Below are 22,243 nucleotides of genomic sequence, written 5' to 3'. Positions count from 1 at the left end.
AGAAGTTTTTTATCTCTCTTTCAATTCTGAATGATAATCTTGCCGGGTAAAGTATCTTAGTATGTTTTTCCATTTCAGCACTTTAAATGTATCATGCCACTCTCCTCTCTGGTCAATAAAGTTTCTGCTGATAGCCTTATTGGGATTCCTTTGTATGTGACTCTTTGTTTTACCCTTGTTGCCTTTAAAATTCTCTTTATCTAACTTTTGTTATCTTAATTATGCAATGCTTTTGTGTGGGTCTCTTGGGTTCATCTTATTTGTGATCCTCTGTGCTTCTTATACCTGGAAGTATATTTATTTCTTCAGCTTCATGATGTTTTTAGCCATAATTTCATCCAAGTTTTCAGCTATAATTTCATCAAACACATTTTCTACCCTTTTCTCTCTCTCTTGTTCTTCTGGGACCACTTTAATTCAAATGCTAGTACTATTTTGCTAATGTTTAAGTGTGTTTATTCTGTTTATGCATCCTGCCACAGGAAGTAACCACACAGTGGGTTTGGGAACCCAGTCATCCCCCTATGAGACAAATCAATTTAAACATCATTAATTCTGATCTCCAAAATCTCTCCTCTGATTGGAGACATTTTGTGTCCCTAGGAATTAATAGCAGTTCAGAGCCAGTGTCAAGTAATGCCTGAGTAGTATGATCATTTTCCCTTTCTCATTGTACTGTCACCCTTGTGAATGGCCACAGATCCTTTTGGAGAAGGCTAGAGAAAGATATACTGGATGAGTTCTTTGCAATGAAATATCTTTCCTTAAATGAACCTAGCTTTCCTTATACAAGGAGCCCTGTGTATTAATCATATTTTTCCATTTTCACTATTTTATGTTTTGACATCTTATAAAACCTTTCTGGCTAAAGTATGACTACCCTTTCTAGAGCCAGCCAATTCTTAGAGATTGCAAAGGGCTCAGCCAAAAGCAAGCTTCTGATAAACAAACTTACCAGTCCAGAACCATACCTCCTCGATCTGGCCCATTCACCCTAGGGGCAATATTCCCCCACCTTAATTATCACAGGACCAGATAACAGCCAACCTAGGGACCATCTCTATAGCTTAGAGCCATTATTCAAACTAGCCAATCCTAAACTATTTACCCTGCCCCGACTTGCCTTTCTCAGAGAAACCCCAATAAAGGATCTGGCTTAAATCTCTCACTCACTCCTCCTCTGCTTCCTGATAAAAACTTGGTGACCTTCCTATGGTCCTGCATGCCCAGATGTCCCTCTTGTTTCTAGGGAAACTGTGAATGACATTAAATTTTTCTTTCAATGGCATTAATGTCTCCATGTCTTCATTCAGCCACCCTTATAAATTAAGTTCTGGACACAGAACGCTCTAGAAGTATAAGCTATCTCAAGAATTGGAATTAATCCTCTATTTTTTGATTGAGGTCAAATTTCTGTTCACCAGACTTAGAGGTTTTCCATTCCACAAATCAAGTAAGACTTTAGCAAACCACTCATATATTTCAGTCCTTGGGACACCATAATCAGCTAGTTAAAGACAAAGTTCTCTACGAGTGAAATCATTTTGGTTACCTGTTCAGATGTGCTACTCATTATAGTAATTCTACCCATGTTGTCTCAATTAAGTACCACTACTTGGCCCTTACCACTTTGAGATCCTATCATCCCTATTGAATTCAGGTATTCTATTTTGATGGCAACATTTCTCATTGTCATTCACGGCCTGCAGAGAAGAGTCACTAGAAAGCTTTTCAAAAATGACAGTACTCTCTTCAACAATGTATTTCTAAAAGACTTGATAAAGGAAATGTCATTCAGACTCATATATGGGTGGGTTAGCAGGTCTTAAAGATAAATCTATCCCCACATTTAAATATCTCCCAAGCCTTTTGATACTGTCCTATATAGTATATCAAGGGAATTCTAACAACTCAACTTCATTTTAGTCAACTAACAAAGCCAAAAGTTGGAACTATTTACCAGCCACTTAAAACACACTGAATTTTAAAAAATTCAAACAGACCCAACATTACCTTCTCCTGTCTGATCCAACATTCTTTCAATCCATTTCCATTTACATTCCCTAGGTTGCTATTAATATGAACATAAATCATATAAATATAATTCATTATGTCTGTGCAGTACTTCTTTTGAGTCATAATTTTTATCTGACTCCCAGGAGCATTCAGTAATCTGAGTCTTGTCATAGATATAGAAACAAGGGGAGGTAGTAAGATATATCTGAGGGGAATCCACATTCTCCTGCAAATCAAGTTCCACAGACTTGGAAAATTAAGTTCCTCGGGTAAGAGGACACCAAATTTCTCAGTGTTGGGGGAAAGATATCTCTACTAGCAAATGAGGCTCAATAAAATATAAAGGTTCAAGTTCCTCTGCATCATCAGAATCAGCCCATGTGTCTCTATTCCAATTTTCTCCTCTACATCATCAGAATCAACCTACATGTCTCCATCCCAATTTTCATGTCTCTACTCCTTCCTAATCAATGCTTTAATTCTAATATAAGAAACCCTTAAAGATTGGATTAAATTGTAATTCAGCTACTGTGAAAATTAGAATTTGAGTTTGGTTTTAAGAAATTATGTAAGAAATATGGGTTTCTCTCTGAGCAGTCATAGAAGCATTCTAATTTGTTACCCAGACCTTGATCTGGGAATTTAAAACCTTGAGTTCATTTTCATTCTCCAAAATTTACAATGCACTTAGAATCAACTAACCAATACTATTATATTAATTTTAATTAAAGTGTTCTACAGCAACAACTACTTGGTGGGTTAAAGTCTTGCCATCTACAGGCATTTTATCATAGGTGAAACCACAGATGATAACTTAAGAAATGATTTTGCCACCACATACCATGGCTTGCCAGTTCCCCCTTTGCTACTGGCAGTGAGAACACCTTTAACGTTCTGTTCTACAAGCACCAATTTTGGTACCAATAGCTATAGCAACCAGGGTTCAATCATGGAAGCAGAACCTATATGACTGTTATTGAATAAGAGATTTATTATAAGAGCAAGACCTTACTCAATTGTTAGAGAAATTAAATAAATAATAGACAAAAAGAATAAGTTGAATAATCAGATAAAAGTGCCTTTCTGAATCACTGAAGTGTGTGTACAAATTTTAGTCTTTCAAAGAATCCTAAAGACAGAGCATATCCAGCTTCCAGAATGGGACCACAAGGAAAGGTGATGGAATAAAAGATGGAAGGCTCTTGACTCTGCCCTTGTTTGTGAGTCTGGAGAGTCCATTGTTTCAGGATGCCATTTATGAAGAAGGCCTGGATATAAACAGGGATGTTAAGACACGTCTGCAACTGTCTGTAAATATTTATGACAAGGAAGACAAAGAAGAAGCTCATAATGGCTCCTGCTTCACTTCTACCTTCCAAATCTTACAAAAAAAAATTTCTCTTATAACCAACTTTAACTTGAAACTGTATGGGGAAGGGGATTGTGGGAAATATAGTTCAAGCTTAGTCAAGTAGACACAGTATAAAAATATCACAGAATATTTTCCATATTTAAAGCCTATTAGGTCTAAATTATGTGCCATTGGTGTTAATCATAGACCTGTTAGCATAGGTCTAAATCATGTGTCAACCATGACTAAATAAAAGTGGTATTGATTATGATTTTTTGGTTGCAAGTCACAGAAATAGACTCTGGTTAACTTGGGCAAAAAAAGAAAAGAAAAAAAGGCTCACTGAGTATAGTCTGATAGTCTGAAGTCATGGAGACTCTACTACAAAGCTATAGTCATCAAAAGAGTATAGTACTGGCACAAAAATAGAAATATAGAGGCGAGACAATGGTGGAAAGACAGTCACTTCAATAAATGGTGCTTGGAAAACTGGACAGCTACATGTAAAAAAATGAAATTCGACCATTATTTAACACCAAACACAAAAATAAGCTCAAAATGGATTAAAAACCTAAATGTGAGACTGGACACTATAAAACTCTTAGAGGAAAACATAGGCAGAACACTGAAATAAATCGCAGCAATATCTTTTTTGATCCATCTCCCAGAAAAATGGAAATAAAAACAAAAATAAACAAATGGGACCTAATAAAACTCAAAAGATTTTGCACAACAAAGGAAACACTGTTGGTGGGAATGTATATTGGTACAGCCACTATGGAGAACAGTATGGATGTTCTTTAAAAGACTAAAAATAGAGATACCATATGACCCTAAAATCCCACTCCTGGGCATATATCCAGATAAAAACACGGTCCAAAAGGATACATGCACCCCAATGTTCATTGCAGCACTGTTTTCAATAGCCAAGACATGGAAGTAACCTAAATGTCCATCAATAGATGTATGGGTAAAGAAGATGTGGTACATATATACAATGGAATATTACTCAGTCATTAAAAATAGTGAAATAATGTCATTTGCAGCCACATGATGGACATAGAGATTGTCATACTGAATGAAGTAAGTCAAACAGAGAAAGTGAAATATCATATATCACTTACATGCAGAATCTAAAACAATGATACAAAAGAACTTATTTACAAAACAGAAACAGACTCACCAACTTAGAGAACAAACTTATGGTTACCAGGGGGTAGGGTGGGGGCAAGAGATAGTTAGGGAGTTTGGGATTGACATGTACACACTGCCATATTTAAAATTGATAACCAACAAGGACCTACTGTATAGCACAAGGAACTCTGCTCAATGTTATGTAACAACCTAAATGGGAAAAAAAATTGAAAAAGTATAGATACATATATATGTATAACAGAATCACTTTTCTATACACCTGAAACTCATGCAACATTGTTAGTCAACTATACTCCAATATAAAGTTTAAAAAAAAGAGCTGATTGGAATAATGTCATTGAGAAGCTCATTATTCTGAAGGGAATGCTAGAAAAGATGCTTAGTAGTAAAAGGAAAATCAGAGGTACAACAAGTAATTCTCTACTGCTTTATCAGGATTTCTTCTCTGAAAGAAATGTACAGTTTTTTTGCTTGTTTTGTTTTGTTTTCAATCCTGAATAACTGTGCTCAAGATTATCTTTAGAACGAATGTTTTTTTCTAAGCCATGCTCACTTCTTGGTCCTCTTGAGACAGTGAGATCTGGCAGAAGTATCCTGCCCCAGCCTCCAAGAAACTCGTTGTCCTCTGTAATAGGAGGGTGCTTTACCTTGTTTTAGAGTTTCATCAAGCTTTCTCAAATATTACAAGATAGGTGGCAAGATAATTTTCCAAAAAGTAATTGGAGTAATATAAGAAAAAGGAATGGTTATGGATTAACAAAATCTTCTAATGAATGTCCTTTAATAAGGATACTGAAGCTGTAACAAAGCCCAGTAAAAAACAAAATAAAATAGCATATGCTCTAATAGCATTGCCTGTCATGGGTACTGGAAAGAATAATAGTAGCAAGTTTGCCATATATATATATATATATATATTTTTTGCCAACTCTTGATTTTAATATAGCCTCTTCAATTCCACCAAATAGAGAGCTGAAAGAAAGAATGTTATAGTGACTTAATGGAGAACTGTCAAATGCCTCCTCTGCCTTCTTTGAAGGCCTGTCACAATCTAGATTTAGGGTTACTCTATTTCAAAATCACATGTTAATTCCACCTGTGGTACATCAGCTTATTGTGGAGAAAGCAATTTTTCAGAGGCGGGCACAGCTGGATTTGAATACTATCTTCACCATGTGATAGTTGTGTGAACTTTATAAATTTACTTAAAATATTTGACTTTTAGAATCCACAACTATCCGCCTCATAGAGTCAATGAGAGAATTAAATAAAAAAACAAGTTCACAAACACTGCAATCTCATATGCCCTAACTCCTTCTGCCTTTGATCTCATAGTACCCTTTTCTTAAAAATCTCCTGTTACTTTTGCTGATTGAATCATGTACCTGCAAAATACTGTTCAAATGTTACACTTTCCTTGAAAATTTTCAAACAATATAAACTTTTTTACCTCCATATAACTTCTTATGTAAGTTATATAGTACTTAACTATAATTTATAGTTATGTGGAAGTACTATATAACTTCCTACAGGAGTACAGCACTCATTTAGGCATTTCATTATCCCTTTATTTTAAATTATTATTAACTAATTATTTATGTACTATGTCATCTCCACTGTTATTCATTATCATTACAAATGTCCAAAACCTTCATATCAGTCAACATTTGAGTGCCACCTACCATGCCGGGTACTGGCATGGAAATTGGTGACACAAAGATAAATAAGACACAGTTGGTGCCTACAAGACACTCACAGACTATTGCAGAATATAATTATAATATGCTGAATAATATAGCATTATAGAGTCATGAGTTCAGAAGAAATTAAGGGAGAAAACAGAACACCTGATCCAGATTACAATAAGAGTGGTGAGAGGGAACGTTCTTTAGGAAAGATTAAGTGTAACTGAATTTTGAAAAAGGCATTGGATTTAGCCAGGCAAATAGTAAAAATCAAGAAATATTTTAAAATTTACCTAAAAAGAAAAAGAATGCTGTTGGAAAAATTGCAAATAGTTCACTATGACTGGAGGATAGAGTGAGAAAGGGAAACAGCTCAAGATGAAATTGGAAGGCCAACCGAGGCACTATCGTAAAAGGCCTTCTATACCACACAAGGGATTAAGACTTTATCTTAAACCCATTAGAGAAACACTGAACAAATTCAGGCAGGAAAAGTTGTAATACACATCAACAAGAACAATAAGAAGAATCACCATATCACTAGTAGCACCAAATATTGAGCACTATTTATTTGCAAGGTACTGTGCTAAATAGATAATTCATTTTATTCTCAAGACAATGCTCTCATATAGACATTATAACCCCAATTTACCAATGAGGGACTTGAAGCTTAGAGAGGTTAAATACAACCTGCCCAAGGTTACAGTTGGTAAGTACTGAAACTGGTTATAAAGCATTATCTGTCTCTTTCAAGAACCCAAAATCACAATGTTCAGATTTATGTTTTAGAAAGATCACTTTGGCAGCAGTGTGGAGAAGTTGAAGGAGGCCAAGCCTTGAGGCGAAGACTCCATTTGGAAGACTATTGCACAAATACAATTTAAAAGGGTTAAGAGCCCATTCTCAAAGGAGTAGCGCAGGTAAAGATAGATTTAAAAAATTTGAAGGAGAGTTAGGTTTAAGCTTAGGGCTAGTAACTGGTTGGATGTGAGAGATGAACAGGAGAAATTAAAGGTAATAACCAAATAATTGGTCTATTGTTGTGTCATTAATATAAGATGTGTGGAATGTAAAAACTGGGAGATGATAAAATTAATCCGGGATGGAGTAATTGGAGATGATAAAATCATTGTTGATATTTTGGTACTTTTAGAAAACTCATATGGAACTGGGCATCTAGAGAGAGATATGACAGGCCTCAGAATATAGGTTGTGGATATAGCCATGGAGCTAGGGAAAAAGGAATTCAACCAGGGAGAATCTACAGAGTAAATAAAATAGTGAGATGAGAATGTAAAGCTAGAAACATCAATATTTGAGTGTATTTTGGATACTAGATGAAGGTTTAGCAAAGAAGACTGAGAATGAACCTCCATAGGACTATGAATAAAAGTGGAATAGTTTTTAAAAAGGAGTTGTAAATAATTTGTAAAGTTGTAAATAATAAAAACCACAGAGAATAACGTTTAAGTTTTTCATGGAAGAATTATGGGTGATTTTATATTATTCCTTCTAACTTACTGTACTTTATTATATATATATATATATATTTAAATCACAGATAGAATGAAACACTCACATAAAATTTAGCAACAAGATCATTGGTGCTCATACAAGAGCAGGTTCATTGGAGGAGAGCACTGAAGACACAAAGGCACCCTGCAATTCATGGAGCAAGTGAAGAGAAAAAAAGCACATTTCTTTTTCAAATTGAATACCTAGGAAGAGACAGGGTAAGAGATGGTTAAGGACATCTAAGGTGTAGGAAGAGTGAGTTTTGTGTTTAAGATGGAAAATACTTGAACATGCTCATTGTTATATAATAAAATGCTGTCAGGTATAAAAAAAAAAAAAAAAGCTGGTTTAACTACTTTCCAGTCAAAGGAGAACAACCATACTCATGCATTTCAGTGAGTCTCCCCTAACTGAAAGTCAAGGGACTACACAAAAGGGGAGGGGGGTGTTTTTTCCATATAAAGAGGAATTCTAAGAATGAGGAGATCATTATAAAGCCTCATTTGGACTTGGTCATGCTCTGGATATGTCCCAAAAGTATGGGCATTGGAGAAAGGCTCTATGAAGTTCAAAGTCATGTAGGGACACATTCCTATGAGCATGTTTGGGCTTGGCAAATTTTCTTGTAACATTATGCTGAGGGAACAGAATAAGTATATATGAAGAGGTAGAAGACATGGCAGAAGAGAAGATTGCTAATGGAGTCACATCCTGGCCAGACACTTTTTAGTGAATTGAGCAGAAAGTTGAAATTTTTTCCACCTCTGTTTTCTCTGTGAAGTAAGAAATTAGACGTTTCATTGGAAGTAAGGAAAATTAATTCAAAGAGAGTTCTCATGACTAGAGTGATCAACTCATTCCAGTTTACCTGGGAATTGTCTGGCTTTAGTACTGAAAGTCCATGTCCTAGAATCCCTCAGTCTTGGGTAAACAAGAACATTGGCCACCCTAGATGAAACTGTGATTAGTTATAGTTGTTGAGGGGAATGAAGAGATAATTATAAGATAAAATAATATTAATAAATAAATAAATTAAATAATAAATAATTAAGACCTAACCTAGGCCAGAGGTCAGGAGTTTGTAATAATTCCAACCTATTTGCTCCTGTGATTTAGCAACAATCTGTGCTTAGGTATGCTTCAATATGTACAAAACAGGGGGACAGAGATACTTTTGAGATAAGTGCTTCAATCACCAAATATCTCTATTGTTTGTAATTTCTGCACTTCCTGAAAAGGAGGTGGGGTGAGCTGGGGCTGAGTCAGAGGGATGGAAAGTAGACAAAGAAGTTCTGATGTTCAATTTTCCCTGAAGGAAAACGTTCACATGGGACTCTCTGATGTCATGCTTACCCTGGAATTTCAGTTTATGTTTTCCAAAATGATAAATCATATATTTCTTCCTTTGATAGTAAGCAACACTAGATGAAACCTGTTTTAAGGACTCTTATTGCATTGTTGCCAGCAGAGTAGGTAAAGAAAAACAAATAAATCTTTCTTTGTTTTTAATTCTGGATCAGAAAACAGATGGACATCTTAGCAGAGAGCAGTAACATTTTAAGATATATAAGTGCACCTGAGTCAAAACTACTCGAGACAAATGGGCATGGTTTTGAAACCTGGCTATGTGTTAATCATCTATGGACTTGCCAAAATTACAGATGCCCATGTGTACCCCAGATTTCCTCTCAGAATCTGCGGGGTCTAAGCCCTGGAATTAATACTTGTAGCAGGCTTCCCAGAGTGGTTCTGGTGCACCACTAGCTTTAGCACTCAGGGATCTAGAGCAAGACCTGGAGCTATACACAACACTTGGAAACTGCTGTAAGAGCTCTAAGAAAGTTTCCATTCCTAGAGATGGTCCACTTATAAAAGAAAAATAAGTTCGAGCCAACCTTGAACCTAACTGGAAATAGATTTATTTCTCCTTAATTATTTTTGTAAAATGGATTTTCATTTTCTCATACATAACTGATCAACACTATTTTTAGTTTGCTCTTTTGGTGGCAAGGATTGGAGACTAATTCAATCTGCCTCAAGAAGATGGGAGTTTATTTTAAGAATGTATATAGACTAGACCTGGGACTATACAATGCTGAAGAACTAAATCTAAAGCAGCTTTAGGGAAAAACCGCACAAGATTGCTCTCTCCAGGCATCTGTGCTTCTCTCTATAGACAGAATATGCAGAGATGAAGGACTATATGGTATAAAACATGAGTACTTAGAAGTAGAACATGGAAATCGGCTGTTTTTATTAGAAGGAGATGTGGGTAGTGAGGTATAGTTGATAGGGATAGAGTAGGATAATCAAATAGTTCGGAAATCCCACTAGGGGACTGTAGATAGAGAGGAAACTTTAGGGGGCTTTGAGAGACTGCAGTAAGTTAATAATCACTCAAGAAAGTGATGGGAAAATCCTGAAACGATATGGGCTTGCATGACTCATAAAGCAGAGCACATCACTTAGCATCGAAGCCAGACCAGCTTCACTAACAACAAAACCAAGCTAACTTGCTTAGCAACAAAACCATGCAATGGAGGAATGAGTCATGTCTCAAGACAATAAAACAATAGTGGAAGACTAAGGCCTACATCCTGCCCAGTGATGTCAACAAGTTAATGACCCCTAGGACATGCTCTTTGTACACATAGAAACAATAATCTATGGAAAGATGACATTTCAAAGTGAAAGACCCTCATTGTACTGAGACATAAAATAATTTTCCATACTGCCATGACATTCCTGGATGTACAATATATGGTCAAAAACTTCCCTGCCTGACATGTAGGAGGAATTAAGGATGTAAGACTCAAAGAATGAGGAAGAAGGTGGTCTTCTTCCCCTCCCCTCTTTTCTTTTGATTATAAAAATATAACCCACTAAGTACTTGGGGCAATGAAAAGCTCTCCTGCCTGCTTGTTAAGCCTCACAAGTGTCCTATTCTAATAAATCATTTTTTATCTATCACTTTGCCTCTTGGTGAATTATTTATGCGCTGAGAAAGAAAGAACTGGAGGTCCTCAGAGCCCAATGAAATGTCACCTAGCAGTTTCATAGTGAGAATTTCTAGTACATACACCTATTGAGTTTTCTGTTATGTATTTTTTTAACAGTAGCAAACTGAATAATGTTTGTTCCATATATCTTTATAAATACTTGATGACTGAATCTAGTTTTTCCCCCTATTTCTGTTTTGTAAATAAGTTCATTTGTATATATTTTTAAGATATTTTTTAGATTCCATGCTTATCTCCATACCGTTCTCCATAGTGGCTGTACCAATTTACATTCCTACCAACAATGTAGGAGGGCTCCCTTTTCTCCACACCCTATCCAGCATTTATTTTTTCTAGATATTTTGATGATGGTCATTATGACTGGTGTGAGGTAATACCGAATTGTAGTTTTGATTTGCATTTCTCTAATAATTAGTGATGTTGAGCATCTTTTCACATGGCTCTTGGACAGCTCTAGGTCTTCTTTGGAGAAGTGTCTATTCAGAACAGCCCATTTTTTGATAGTGTTGTTTGTTCCTTTGACATTGATGTGCATGAGCTGTTTGTATATTTTAGAGATTAATTCCTTGTCAGTTGCTTCATTTGCAAATATTTTCTCCCATTCTGAGGGTTGTCTTTTCATTTCATTTATGGCTTCCTTTGCTGTGCAAAACCTTTGAGTTTAATTAGGACCCATTTGTTTATTTTTGTTTATATTTTCATTACTCTAGAAGGTGGATCAAAAAAGATCTTGCCGGGATTTATGTCAAGGAGTGTTCTACCTATGTTTTCCTTGAAGAGTTTTATAGAGTCTAGTCATATATTTAGGTCTTTAATCTTTTAACATTCCAAAGCTCATTCTACAAGGACACCATCACCCTTATACCAAAACCAGACAAATATATCACACAAAAAAGGAAATTATAGGCCAATACCACTGATGAACATAGACACAATAATTTTCAACAGAAAACTAACAAACAGAATCCAACAACACATTAAACGGATCAAGCAAAATGATCAAGTGTCCTTCATCCCAAGGATACAAGGATTCTTCAAAACACACAAATCAATCAATGTGATATACCATATTAACAACTTGAAGAATAAAAACATGATCATCTCAATAGATGGAGAAGAAACTTTTGACGAAATTCAACACCCATTTATGATAAAACTCTCCAGAAAGTGAGTATAGAGGAAACCTACCTCAACATAATAACAGCCATATATGAAAAAGACACAGCACACATCATTCTCAATGATGAAAAACTGAAGCACTTCCTCTAAGATCAGGAATAAGACAAGGGTGGCCACTATCACCACTACTATTCAACTTAGTTTTAGAAGTTTTAGTCACTTCAATCAGAGAAGAAAAACAAATAAAAGGAATCCAAATTGGAAAAGAAGTAAAACTGTCACTCTTTGCAGGTGACATGATACTATACATAGAAAATCGTAAAAGATGCTACCAGAAAACTACTGGAACTCATCAATGAATTTGGTAAAATTGTAAGATACAAAATTAATACACAGAAATCTCTTGCATTCCTATACACTAACAACAAAAGGTCAGAAAGTGCAATTAAGGAAACAATCCCATTTACCATCACATCATAAAGAATTAAAAGCCTAGGAATAAACCTACCTACGGAGGCAAAATAACTGTACTCAGAAATCTGTAAGATACTGATTAAGGAAATCAAATATGACACAAACAGATGGAGAGATATACCATGTTCTTGGATTGGAAGAATCAATATTATGAAAATAACTATACTTCCCAAAGCAACTTACAGATTCAGTGCAGTCTCTATCAAATTACCAATGGCATTTTTCACAGAATAGAACAAAAAATTTTACAATTTGCATGGAAACACAAAAGACAAAGAATAACAAGAGCAATATTAAGAAAGAAAAACAGAGCTGGATGAATCAAGCTCCTTGACTTCACACTATACTACAAAGCTACAGTAATCAAGACAACATGGTACTGGCACAAAAGCAGAAATGTAGATCAATGGAATAAGACATAAAGTCCAGAGATAAACCCACACATGTATGATCACCTAATCTATGACAAATGAAGCAGGAACATACAATGGAGAAAAGACAGCCTCTTCAGTAAGTAGTGCTGGAGTCCTGCTTCAAGATGGCAGAGGATTAAAATGTGGAGATCACCTTCCTTCCTAAAATTACATCAAAAATACATTTACATGTGGAACAACTCCTACAGAACACCTAATAAACGCTGGCAGACCTCAGACTTTCCAAAAGGAAAGGAAAGCCCCACATACCTGGGTAAGGCAAAAGAAAATAGAAAAAACAGAGACAAAAGAATAAGGATGAGACCAGCACCTCTGGAAGGGATCTGTGAAGGAGGAAAAGTTTCCACACACTAGGAATCCTCTTCACTGGCAGAGATGGGGGATTGGTGGAGGGGAAGCTTTGGAGCCACGGAGAAGAGCACAGCAACAGGGACGCAGAGGACAAAGCATAGAAATTCACACACAGAGGATCAGTGCTGACCAGCACTCACCAGCCTGAGATGCTTGTCTGCTCACCCACTGGGGTTGGTGGGGGCTGGGAGCTGAGGTTCAGGCTTCGGAGGTCAGATCCCAGGGAGAGGACTGGGGTTGGCTGTGTGAACACAGCCTGAAGGGAGCTAGTGCACCACAGCTAGCTGGGAGGGAGTCTGGAAAAAACTGTGGACCTGCCTGAGGCAAGAGACCATTGTTTCGGGTTGCTTGAGGAAAGGGGATTCCTTACCTGTCTGCCCAAAGAAGGCAAACCATCACCTAAAAGAGTTCCAGAGATGGACGCAAGATGTGGCTATCAGCTTGGACACCAGAGACAGGCAGGAAATGCTAATGCTGCTGCTGCAACCACCAAGAATCCTGTGTGCAAGCACAGCTCACTATCCACATTCCCAACCCTTGGGAGCCTGTGCAGACCACCATAGCAGGGTCCCATGATCCAGGCACAACTTCCCCTGGAAAACAAAGGCTGTAACTCAGACTGTTGTAACGTCACGCCAGCCTCTGCCACAGTAAGCTTGCCCCGCATGCCAATTATAATTACTGTACACTTCCCTCCCCAATGCATGAGTGACCCAGAGCCCCCTAATCAGCTGCTGCTTTAACCCTATCCTGCCTGGGCATGAACAGAATCCTGAGGGCAAGCTACATGCAGAAGTGGGGCCAAAACCAAGCTGAAATCCAGGAGCTGTGTGAACAAAGAAGAGAACGGGAAAGTTCTCCATGCAACCTCAGGAAGAGCAGATTAAATCACCACAATCAACTTGACGAACCCTACATCTGTGAAATACCTGAATAGGCAACAAATCAACCCAAAATTGAGATGGTGGACTCTGGGAGCAACTGTAGACTTGAGGTTTGCTATCTGTGACTGACTTGCTGCTGAATTTTATGTTTATCTTATTATAGTTTCTAGCACCTGTTATCATTGGTGGATTTGTTATTGGTTTGGTTGCTCTCTTCTTTTTTTTATTACTTTTATTTTTTTTCTTTTAATGTTTTAAAAAATTTTTAATTATAATTATTTTTTTTTAATTATTTATTTTTCATTAATTTTTTCTCCCTTTTCTTCTTAGCTGTGTGGCTGACAGGGCCTTGTGCTCTGCACAGGTGTCAGGCCTGAGCCTCTCATGTGGGAGAGCTGAGTTCATGACATTGGACCACCAGAGACTTCCACCAGAGAGCTCTCACAGAGATCTCTATGTCAATGCTAAGACCCAGCTCCATCCAATGACCAGCAAGCTATAGTGCTGGACACCTTATGCCAAACACCTAGCAAGACAGGAAAACAACCCCACCCATAAGCACAGAGGCTGCCTAACATCATAATAAGGTTAAAGACACCCCAAAACACACCACCGGACATGGTCCTGTCCACTACAAAGACAAGATACAGCCTCAGCCACCAGGACACAGGAACGAGTCCCCTCCACCAGGAAGCTTACAAAAGCCACTGAACCAATCTTAACCACTGGGAGCAGACACCAAAAAACCCCAGGAACTATGAAACGGCAGCCTGCAAAAAGGAGACCCCAAACACCATAAGTTAAGCAAAATGAGAAGACAGAGAAACACACAGCAGATGAAGGAGCAAGGGAAAAACCCACCACACCTAACAAATGAAGACAAAATACGCAGTCTACCTGAAAAAGAATTCAGTGTAATTATAGTAAAGATGATCCAAAATCTTGGAAATAGAATGGAGAAAATACAAGAAACGATTAACAAGGACATAGAAGAACTAAAGAGCAAACAAAAAATGATGAACTATACAATAAATGAGGTTAAAAATTCTCTAGAAGGAATCAAAAGCAGAATAACTAAGGCAGGAGAATGGATAAGTGACCCGGAAAATAAAATAGTGGAAATAATTGCTACAAACCAGAATAAAGAAAAAAGAATAAAAGGAATTGAGGACAGTCTCAGAGACCTCTGGGACAACATTCAATACACCAACATTAGAAATATAGGTGTCCCAGAAGAAGAGAAAGGGAAAGAGACTAAGAAATATTTGGAGAGATTATATTTGAAAACTTCCCTAATATGGGAAAGGAAATAGTCAACAAGTCCAGGACATGCAGAGAGTCCCACACAGGATAAATCCAAGGAGAAACAAGCCAAGACACATATTAATCAAATTATCAAAAATTAAATACAAAGAAAAAATATTAAAGCAGCAAGGGAAAAACAAAAATAACATACAAGGGAATCCCCATAAGCTTAACAGCTGATCATTTAGCAGAAACTCTGCAAGCCAGAAGTGAGGGGCATGAAATATTTAAAATGAAGACAGGGAAAAACCTACAATCAAGAGTATTCTACCCAGCCAGGATCTCAATCAGATTCGACAGAGAAATTAAAATCTTGACAGACAAGCAGAAGCTAAGAGAATACAACACCACAAAAGCAGCTTTACAACAAATGCTAAAGGAGTTTCTCTAGGCAGGAAACACAAGAGAAGGAAAATAACTACAATAACAAACCCAAAACAATTAAGAAAATGGTAATAGGAACATACATATCGATAATTAACTTAAATGTAAATGGATTAAATGCTCCATCCAAAAGACATAGACTGGTTGAATGGATACAAAAACAAGGCCCATATATATGCTGTCTATAGGAGACCCTTCAGACCTAGGGACACATACTGACTGAAAGTGAGGGGATGGACAAAGATATTCCATGTAAATGAAAATCAGTAGAAAGCTGGAATAGCAAATCTCATATCAGACAAAATACACTTTAAATTATTCTTACAAGAGACAAAGTAGAAAACTACGTAATGATCAAGGAATCAATCCAAGAAGAAGATATAACAATTGTAAATATTTATGCACCCAGCAAAGAGCACCTCAATACATAAGGCAAATGCTAACAGCCATAAAAGGGGAAATCAGCAGTAATACAATCATAGTAGGGGACTTTAACACCCCATTTTCACCAATGGACAGATCATCCAAAATGAAAATAAATAAGGAAACACAAGCCTTAAATGATATATTAAACAAGATGGGCTTAATTGATATTTATAGGACATTCCATCCAAAAACAACAGAATACACTTTCTACTCAAGTGCTCATGGAACTTTCTCCAGGATATATCATATCTTGGGTCACAAATCAAGCTTTGGTAAATTTAAGAAAATTGAAATTGTATCAACTATCTTTTCGGATACTAACGCTATGAGACTACATGTCAATAACAGGAAAAAATCTGTAAAAAATACAAACACATGGAGGCTAAACAATACATTACTTAATAACCAAGAGATCAGTGAAGAAATCAAAGAGGAAATTTAAAAATACCTAGAAAAAAATGACAATGAAAACATGACAACCTAAAACCTATGAGATGCAGCAAAAGCAGTTCTAAGAGGGAAGTTTATCTCAATGCAATCCTACCCCAAGAAACAAGACACAGCTCAAATAAACAACCTAACCATACACCTAAAGCAATTAGAGAAAAAAGAACAAAAAACCCCCAAACTTAGCAGAAGGAAAGAAGTAATAAAGATCAGGTCAGAAAGAAATGAAAAAGACATGAAGGAAACAATAGCAAAGATCAATACAACTAAAAGCTGGTTCTTTGAGAAGATAAAGAAACTTGATAAACCATTAGCCAGACTGATCACGAAAAAAAAGAAGACTCAAATCAATAGAATTAGAAATGAAAAAGGAGAAGTAACAATTGGCACTGCAGAAATCCACAGATCATGACACATTACTACAAGCAACTATATGCCAATTAAATGGAAAACCTGGAAGAAAAGGAAAAATTCTTAGAAAAGCACAATCTTCTGAGACTGAACCAGGAAGAAATAGAAAATATAAACAGACCAATCACAAGCACTGAAGTTGAAACTGTGACTTAAAATTTTCCAACAAACAAAAGCCCAGGAAAAGATGGCTTCACAGGTGAAATCTATCATACATTTAGAGAAGAACTAACACCTATCCTTTTCAAACTTTTCCAAAATAGAGCAGAGGGAGGAACACTCCCAAACTAATTCTATGAGGCCACATCACCCCGATACCAAAAACAGACAAGATGTCAGAAAGAAAGAAAACAACAGGCCAATATCATTGATGAGCATAAATGCAAAATTTCTCAACAAAATACTAGCAAACAGAATCCAGCAACACATTCAAAGGATCATATACCATGATCAGTGGGGTTTCTCTCAGTAATGCAAGGATTCTTCAGTATATGCAAATCAATCAATGTGATACAGCATACTATCCAACTGAAGGATAAAAACCATATGATCATCTCAATAGATGGAGAAAAAGCTTTCAACAAAATTCAATGCTGATTAATGATAAAACTCTCCAGAAAGTAGGCATTGAGGGAACCTACCCCAACATAATAAAGTCCATGTATGAAAAACCCACAGCCAATATCATTCTCAATGGAGAAAAACTGAAACCATTTCCTCTAAAATCAGGAATGCAGCAAGGAGACCCATTCTCACCATTATTATTCACCATAGTTATGGAAGTTTTAGCCAAAGCAATCAGAGAAGATAAAGACATAAATGGAATCCAAATCAGAAAAGAAGAAATAAAGCTGTCACTATTTGCAGATGACATGATACTGTACATAGAGAATCCTAAAGATGCTACCAGAAAACTACTAGAGCTAATCAAGGAATTTGGTAAAGTAGCAGGATACATAATTAATGCACAGAAATCTCTTGCATTCATATACACTCATGATGAAAAATCTGAAAGAGAAATTAATGAAACACTCCCATTTACCATTGCAACAAAAAGAATAAGATGCCCAGGAATAAACCTACCTAGGTGGACAAAGACCTGTATGCAGAAAACTATAAGACGCTGATGAAAGAAATTAAAGATGATACAGACAGATGGAGAGATACACCATGTTATGGATTGGAAGAATCAACATTGTGAAAGTGACTATACTACACAAAGCAATCTACAGATTCAATGCAATCCCTATCAAACTACCAACGGAAATTTTCACAGAATGAGAACAGAAAATTTCACAATTGTTTTGGAAACACAATAGAACCCGAATAGCCAAAGCACTCTTGAGAAAGAAGAATGGAGCTGGAGGATTCAGGCTCCCTGATTTCCGACTATACTCCATAGCTACAATAATCAATACAATATGGTACTGGCACAAAAACAGAAAGATAGATCAATGGAACAGGATAGAAAGCCCAGAGATAAATACATACACATATGGTCACCTTATGTTTGGTAAAGGAGGCAAGAATATACAATGCAGAAAAGACAGCCTCTTCAGTAAGTGGTGCTGGGAAAACTGGACAGCTACGTGTAAAAGAATGAAATTATAACACTTCCTAACACCATACACAAAAGTAAAATTAAAATGGATTAATGACCTAAATGTAAGGCCAGACACTATAAAACTCTTAGAGGAAAACATAGGAAGAACACTCTATGACATAAATCACAGCAAGATCCTTTTTGACCCACCTCCTAGAGAAATGGAAAAAAAAAACAGAAAAAACCAATGGGACCTAATGAAACTTAAATCTTTTGCACAGCAAAGGAAACCATAAACACGATGAAAAGACATCTCTCATAATGGGAGAAAATATTTGCAAAGGAAGCAACTGATAAAGGATTAATCTCCAAAATATATAAGCAGCTCACTCAGATCAATTTCAAAAAAACAAACAACCCAGTCCAAAAATGGACAGAAGATCTAAATAAACATTTCTCCAAAGATTGCCAACAATCACCTGTAAGGTTGTCAACATCAATAATCGTTAGAGAAATGCAAATGAAAACTACAATGAAGTATCACCTCACACCAGTCTGAATGCCCATCATCAAAATATCTACAACCAAAAATGCTGGAGAGGGTGTGGAGAAAATGGAACCCTCTTACACTGTTGGTGGGAATGTAAATTGATACAGCCACTATGGAGAACAGTATGGATATTCTTTAAAAAACTAAAAATACAGCTCCCATATGACCCAGCAACACCACTACTGGGCATATACTCTGAGAAAACCATAATTTAAAAATGGCATGTACCACAATATTCATTGCAGCACTATTTGCTATAACCAGGGTGTGGAAGCCACTTAGGTGTCCATCGACAGATGAATGGATAAAGAAGTTGTGGCACATATATACAATGGAATATTAGTCATAAAAAAAAACTAAATTGAGTTTGTGGGCTTCCCTGGTGGCGCAGTGGTTGAGAATCTGCCTGCTGATGCAGGGGACATGGGTTCGAGCCCTGATCTGGGAAGATCCCACATGCCACGGAGCAACTAGCCCCGTGAGCCACAACTACTGAGCCTGCGCATCTGGAGCCTGTGCTCCACAACAAGAGAGGCCACTATAGTGAGAGGCCCACGCACCACGATGAGGAGTGGCCCCAGCTTGCCGCAACTAGAGAAAGCCCTCGCACAGAAAACGAAGACCCAACAACAGCCATAAATAAATAAATAAATAAAATTTTAAAAAATAAATAAAAAAACTAAACTGAGTTTGTTGTAGTGAGGTTGATGGACGTAGATTGTGTCATACAGAGTGAAGTAAGTCAGAAAGAGAAAAACAAATACCATATGCTCACACATATATATGGAAAAAAAATGGTTCTGATGAACCTAGGGGTAGGACAGGCATAAAGACACAGACATCGAGAATGGCCTTGAGGACATGGGTACTGGAAAGGGGAAGCTGGGATGAAATGAGAGAGTAGCATGAACGTATATACACTACTAAATGTAAAATAGATAGCTATTGTGAAGCAGCTACATAGCACAGGGATATCAGCTCAGAGCTTTGTGACTACATAGAGGGGTGGCATATGGAGGGCATGAGGGAGATGCAGGAGGGAGGGGATATGGGGATATATGTATACATATAGTTGATTCACTGTTTTATACAGAAGAATCTATCACAACATTATAAAGTAATTTTACTCCAGTAAAGACGTTAAAAAATAAAAAAGAAGAAGTCTGGAAAAAACACAAACATGTGGAGACTAAGCAATATGTTACTAAAAAACCAACGAGTCAATGAAGAAATCAAAGAGGAAACAGAAAATAGCTCAAAACAAATAAAAATAAAATATAATTTTCTAGACTCTATAGGACACAGCGAATGCAGTTCTAAGAGGGACATTTATAGTGATATATGCCTACCTCAAGAAACAAGAATAATCTCAAATAAACTACCTAACTTACCATCTGAAAGAATTAGAAGAAGAGGAACAAAGAAAGTCCAAAGTCAGAAGAAGGAAGGAAATAATAAATATTAGAGCAGAAATAAATGAATAAGAGACTAAAAAGAAAATAGACATGATCAACAGAACTAAGAGCTCGTTCTTTGAAAATATAAACAAAATTGATTAAAGTTTAGCCAAACTCATCAAGCAAAAAAAAGAAAGGGGCCAAATAAATAAAATCAGACATGAAAGAGAAGTTACAACTGACACCACAGAAATACAAAGAATCATAATTGGTTAGTACAAGTAATTATATACCAACAAACTGAACAACCTCAAAGAAATAGATAAACCCCTAGAAACATACATTCTTCTAAGACAATCAGAAAGAAATAGAAAATCTGAACAAATTGATTACTAGTTTTGAAATTGAATCAGTAATACAAAAACTCACAACAGGATACCAAGGGGGAAGTGGGGTTGGGATGAACTGGGAGATAGGGATTGACATATATACAATATCAATACCATGTATAAAATAGATAACTAATGAGAACTTACTATATAGCACAGGGAACTTTACTCAGTACTCTGTGGTGACCTAAATGGGAAGGAAATACAAAAATGTATGGCTGATTCACTTTGCTGTACAGCAGAAACTGACACAGTGTAAAGCCACTATACTCCAAAAAGCAAAACAAAACAAAAAACCTCACAGCAAGGTCCAGAACCAGATGTCTTCAGAGAGGAATTGTATAAAACATTTTAAAAAGAATTAATACCTATCCTTTTCAAATTATTCCAAAAATTTAAAGGAGAAATAATGCTTCCAAGCTCATTATCCTTATACTTAAACTATAGACAAAGACTCTAACAAAAAAAAAAGAAAGACAATTACTGGCCAACATCCCTGATGAAGTTAGAGGCAAAAAACCTCAACAAAATATTAACAAACCTATTTTAACAATACATTAAAAAGGCTATATGCCATGATGAAGTGGAATTTATTCCAGGGATTCAAGTATGGTTCAATATCTGCAAGTCAATCAATGTGATGCACCACACTTACAAAATACAGGAGAAAATCATACGATCATCTCAATAGATAAAGAAAAAGCACTCAACAAAATTCAAAATCAAGTTATGATTAAAAATTCTCAACAAAGTGAGTATAGAGGGAATGTACCTCATCATAATAAAGGCCATATACAATAAACCCACAGTTAACATCACACTCAATGGTGAAATGCTGAAAGCTTTTCCTCTAAAATCAGAAATAAGACAAGGATCCCTACTATCACCACTTTTACTCAACACAGTGTTTGAAGTACTACCCACAATAATCAGACAAGAAAAAGAAATAAAAATTATCCAAATTAGAAAAAAAGAAATAAAACTGTCACTGTTTGCAGATGACATGATAATATACAGTAAAAAAAAAAAAACCTTAAAGACTCCACCTAAAAACTATTAAAACTGATAAATGGATTCGATAAAGTTGCAGGATACAAAAATCAATATACGTAAATCTATTGTTTTTCTATAAAATAATAACTATCAGAAAGAAAAATTAAGAAAACAATTACATGTGGGATAAGTGAACAGTCATACACTATTTTGGGAATTTAAATTGGTACAGCCACTATGGAAAACAGTATGGAGATTCCTCAAAATACTAAGAATAGAACTACCATATGATCCAGCAGCTACCTCACTTCTGGCTATTTACCCAAAGAATACAAAAACACTAATTAGAAAAGAAATATGCACCTCTATGTTCATTGCAGCATTATTTACAATA

Source organism: Delphinapterus leucas, chromosome 17 (assembly GCF_059928025.1).
Source record: "Delphinapterus leucas isolate spDelLeu-1000000601 "Yukka" chromosome 17, BTC_Dleu_Yukka2, whole genome shotgun sequence".
NCBI classification, from domain to species: Eukaryota; Metazoa; Chordata; class Mammalia; order Artiodactyla; family Monodontidae; genus Delphinapterus; species Delphinapterus leucas.
Note: the sequence above shows the minus strand (reverse complement) of the source record.